A 5,618-nucleotide genomic window follows, 5' to 3' on the forward strand; every position below is an offset into this window, starting at 1 on the left:
ATTGGTCCTTGGACTCAGCACGCTGACCTTCCCGTGGACTGTTCGGGTGATTTTGGCCCACGTGGGCTGTCTGTTCAGTACACACAGGACGTCCGTGGGTGTCCGTCAGCACACACATGACGTCCGTGTGTGTCCGTCAGCACACACAGGATGTTCGTGGCTGTCCATGTGTGTCCGTGTGTATCCGTCAGCACACACTGGACGTCTATGGCTGTCCATCAGTACACATATCAGCACATTGGTCCTTGGACTCAGCACGCTGACCCTCCCCGTGGACTATTCGGGTGATTTTAGCCCGCGTGGGCTGTTTGTTCAATACACACAGGACGTCTGTGGGTGTCCGTCAGCACACACAGGACGTCTGTGGCTGTCTGTGTGTGTCCGTGTGTGTCCGTCTATGTCCGTCAGCACACACAGGACGTTCGTGGCTGTCCATCAGTACACATATCAGCACGTTGGTCCTTGGACTCAGCACGCTGGCCCTTCCCATGATCTGTTTGGGTGATTTTGGCCCAGATGGGCTGTGTGTTCAGTACACACAGGACGTCTGTGGGTGTCCGCCAGCACACACTAGACGTCCGTGGCTGTCTGTGGCTGTCCGTCAGCACACACAGGACGTCCGTGGCTGTCTGTGGCTGTCAGTGTGTGTCCTTCAGCACACACAGGACGTCTGTGGGTGTCTCTCAGCACACACAAGACGTCCATGTGTGTCCGTCAGCACACACAGGACGTCAGTGGCTGTCTGTGTGTGTCCATGTGTGTCCGTCAGCACACACAGGAAGTCCGTGGCTGTCCATCAGTACACATATTAGCACGTTGGTCCTTGGACTCAGCATGCTGACCCTTCCCGTGGACTGTTCAGGTGATTTTGGCCCACGTGGGCTGTCTGTTCAGTACACACAGGACGTCCGTGGGTGTCCGTCCGCACACACATGACGTCCGTGTGTGTCCGTCAGCACACACAAGACGTCCGTGGCTGTCCATCAGTACACATATCAGCACGTTGGTCCTTGGACTCAGCACCCTGGCCCTTCCCGTGGACTGTTTGGGTGATTTTGTCCCACGTGGGCTGTCTGTTCAGTACACACAGGACGTCTGTGGGTGTCCGCAAGCACACACAGGACGTCTGTGGGTATCCGCCAGCACACACAGGACGTCTGTGGCTGTCCGCCAGCACACACAGGACGTAAGTGGATGTCCTTCTGTGTCCGTGTGTGTCCGTCAGCACACACATGACGTTCGTATGTTCGGCTCCATGTAATGATCTGTGGACCGCAGTCTATCACACAGGACATCTGTGGCTGTCCGTCATAACACACAGGACGTCTGTGACTGTCTGTGTGTGTCCGTGGGTGTCTGCCAGCAAACACCGGACGTCTGTGGCTGTCCGTCATCACACACAGGACATCCGTGATTGTCCGTGTGTGTCCGTGTGTGTCCGTCAGCACACACAGGACGTCTGTGGGTGTCCGTCAGCACACACATGACGTCCGTGTGTGTCCAGCAGCACACACAGGACGTCCGTGGCTGTCCATGTGTGTCTGTGTGTGTCCGTCAGCACACACAGGACGTCTGTGGCTGTCCATCAGTACACATATCAGCACATTGGTCCTTGGACTCAGCACTCTGGCCCTTCCCGTGGACTGTTTGGGAGATTTTGTCCAACATGGGCTGTCTGATCAGTACACACAGGACGTCTGTGGGTGTCCGCCAGCACACACAGGACGTCCGTGGCTGTCTGTGGTTGTCCGTCAGCACACACAGGACATCAGTAGCTGTCCGTGTATGTCCGTCAGCACAAACAAGACGTTCGTAGCTGTCCATCAGTACACATATCAGCACATTGGTCCTTGGACTCAGCACGCTGACCTTCCCGTGGAATGTTCGGGTGATTTTGGCCCACGTGGGCTGTCTGTTCAGTACACACAGGACGTCCGTGGGTGTCCGTCAGCACACACATGACGTCCGTGTGTGTCCGTCAGCACACACAGAATGTCCGTGGCTGTCCATGTGTGTCTGTGTGTGTCCGTCAGCACACACAGGACGTCCATGGCTGTCCATCAGTACACATATCAGCACGTTGGTCCTTGGACTCAGCACCCTGGCCCTTCCCGTGGACTGTTTGGGTGATTTTGTCCCACGTGGGCTGTCTGTTCAGTACACACAGGACGTCTGTGGGTGTCCGCCAGCACACACAGGACGTCTGTGGGTATCCGCCAGCACACACAGGACGTACGTGGCTGTCCGCCAGCACACACAAGACGTCAGTGGATTTCCTTGTGTGTCCGTGTGTGTCCGTCAGCACACACATGACAACCGTGTGTTTGGCCTCATGTACTGATCTGTGGACCGCAGTCTATCACACAGGAAATCTGTGGCTGTCCGTCATCACACACAAGACGTCCGTGACTGTCCGTGTGTGTCCGTGGGTGTCTGCCAGCACACACAGGACGTCCGTGGCTGTCCGTCATCACACACAGGACATCCGTGATTGTTCGTGTGTGTCCGTGTGTGTCCGTCATCACACAAAGGACGTCTGTGGGTGTCCATCAGCACACACATGACGTCCGTGTGTGTCCAGCAGCACACACAGGATGTCCGTGGCTATCCATGTGTGTCCGTGTGTGTCCGTCAGCACACACAGGACGTCCGTGGCTGTCCATCAGTACACATATCAGCACATTGGTCCTTGGACTCAGCACGCTGACCTTCCCGTGGACTGTTCGGGTGATTTTGGCCCACGTGGGCTGTCTGTTCAGTACACACAGGACGTCCGTGGGTGTCCGTCAGCACACACATGACGTTCGTGTGTGTCCGTCAGCACACACAGGATGTTCATGGCTGTCCATGTGTGTCCGTGTGTATCTATCAGCACACACAGGACGTCTATGGCTGTCCATCAGTACACATATCAGCACGTTGGTCCTTGGACTCAGCACGCTGACCTTCCCCGTGGACTATTCGGGTGATTTTGGCCCGCGTGGGCTGTCTGTTCAGTACACACAGGACGTCTGTGGGTCTCCGTCAGCACACACAGGACGTCTGTGGCTGTCTGTGTGTGTCCGTGTGTGTCCGTCTATGTCCGTCAGCACACACAGGACGTTCGTGGCTGTCCATCAGTACACATATCAGCACGTTGGTCCTTGGACTCAGCACGCTGGCCCTTCCCATGAACTGTTTGGGTGATTTTGGCCCAGGTGGGCTGTGTGTTCAGTACACACAGGACGTCCGTGTGTGTCCGCTAGCACATACTAGACGTCCGTGGCTGTCTGTGGCTCTTCGTCAGCACACACAAGACGTCTGTGGCTGTCTGTGGCTGTCAGCGTGTGTCCTTCAGCACACACAGGACATCTGTGGGTGTCTCTCAGCACACACAAGATGTCCATGTGTGTCCGTCAGCACACACAGGACGTCAGTGGCTGTCTGTGTGTGTCCATGTGTGTCCGTCAGCACACACAGGAAGTCCGTGGCTGTCCATCAGTACACATATCAGCACGTTGGTCCTTGGACTCAGCACGCTGACCCTTCCCGTGGACTGTTCGGGTGATTTTGGCCCACGTGGGCTGTCTGTTCAGTACACACAGGACGTCCGTGGGTGTCCGTCCGCACACACATGATGTCCGTGTGTGTCCGTCAGCACACACAGGACGTCCGTGGCTGTCCATCAGTACACATATCAGCACGTTGGTCCATGGACTCAGCACCCTGGCCCTTCCCATGGACTGTTTGGGTGATTTTGTCCCACGTGGGCTGTCTGTTCAGTACACACAGGACGTATGTGGATGTCCGCCAGCACACACAGGACGTCTGTGGGTATCCGCCAGCACACACAGGATGTCCGTGGCTGTCCGCCAGACACACAGGACGTAAGTGGATGTCCTTGTGTGTCTGTGTGTGTCCGTCAGCACACACATGACGTCCGTTTGTTCGGCTCCATGTACTGATCTGTGGACCGCAGTCTATCACACAGGACATCTGTGGCTGTCCGTCATAACACACAGGACGTCCGTGACTGTCCGTGTGTGTCCGTGGGTGTATGCCAGCACACACAGGACATCCGTGGCTGTCCGTCATCATACACAGGACATCCGTGATTGTCCGTGTGTGTCCGCAAGCACACACAGGACGTCCGTGTGTGTTCGTCAGCACACACATGACGTCCGTGTGTGTCCAGCAGCACACACAGGACGTCCGTGGCTGTCCGTCAGCACACACAGAATGTCTGTGGCTGTCCATCAGTTCACATATCAGTACGTTGGTCCTTCCCGTGGCTGATATTGGACAACCATAGACTGTCTTGGACTGTTCGGGTGATTTTGGCCCACATGGGCTGTCTGTTCAGTAGACACAAGACGTCCGTGAGTGTCCATCACCACACATAGGACATACGTGTGTGTCCGTCAGCACACACAGGACGTCCGGGGCTGTTCATGTTTGTCCGTGTGTGTCCGTCAGCACACACAGGACGTCCGTGGCTGTCTATCAGTACACATATCAGCACGTTGGTCCTTGGACTCAGCATGCTGACCGTTCCCGTAGACTGTTTGGGTGATTTTGGCCCACGTGGGCTGTCTGTTCAATACACACAGGACATCTGTGCTTGTCCGTCAGCACACACAGGACGTCCGTGTGTGTCCGTCAGCGCACACAGGACGTTCGTGGCTGTCTGTGTGTGTCCGTGTGTATCCGTCAGCACACACAGGACGTCAGTGGCAATCCATCAGTACACGTATCAGCACGTTGGTCCTTGGACTCAGCACGCTGACCCTTCCCGTGGACTGTTCGGGTGATTTTGGCCCCCATGGGCTGTCTGTTCAGTACACACAGGACGTTCATGGGTGTCCGCCAGCACACACAGGACGTCCGTGGCTGTCTGTGAGTGTCCGTGTCTGTCCGTTTGTGTCCGTCAGCACACACAGGACGTCCGTGGCTTTCAATCCGTACACATATCAGCCCGTTGGTCCTTGGACTCAGCACGCTGGCCCTTCCCATGAACTGTTTGGGTGATTTTGGCCCATGAGGCCTGTCTGTTCAGTACACACAGGACATCTGTGGGTGTCCGCCAGCACACACAGGACGTCCGTGGCTGTATGTGGCTGTCCGTTAGCACCCACAAGACGTATGTGGCTGTCAGTGTGTGTCCTTCAACACACTCCGGATGTCTGTGGGTGTCTGTCAGCACACACAGGACGTCCCTGTGTGTCCGTCAGCACACACAGGACGTCCGTGGCTGTCTGTGTGTGTCCATGTGTGTCCGTCACCACACACAGGAAGTCCGTGGCTGTCCATCAGTACACATATCAGCACGTTGGTCCTTGGACTCAGCACGCTGGCCCTTCCCATGGACTGTTTGGGTCTGTCTGTTCAGTACACACAGGACGTCTGTGGGTGTCCGTCAGCATACACATGTCGTCAGTGGCTGTCCGTCAGTACACACAGGACGTCCGTGGCTGTCCGTGTGTGTCCGTTTGTGTCCGTCAGCACACACAGGACGTCCGTGGGTGTCCATCAGCACACATAAGACGTCCCTGTGTGTCCGTCAGCACACACAGGACGTCTATGGCTGTCTGTGTGTCCGTCAGTGTCCGTCAGCACACACAGGACGTCCGTGGCCGTCC

The sequence above is a fragment of the Brassica napus genome, unplaced genomic scaffold (assembly GCF_020379485.1).
Source record: "Brassica napus cultivar Da-Ae unplaced genomic scaffold, Da-Ae ScsIHWf_37;HRSCAF=66, whole genome shotgun sequence".
In the NCBI taxonomy this organism is placed as follows: Eukaryota; Viridiplantae; Streptophyta; class Magnoliopsida; order Brassicales; family Brassicaceae; genus Brassica; species Brassica napus.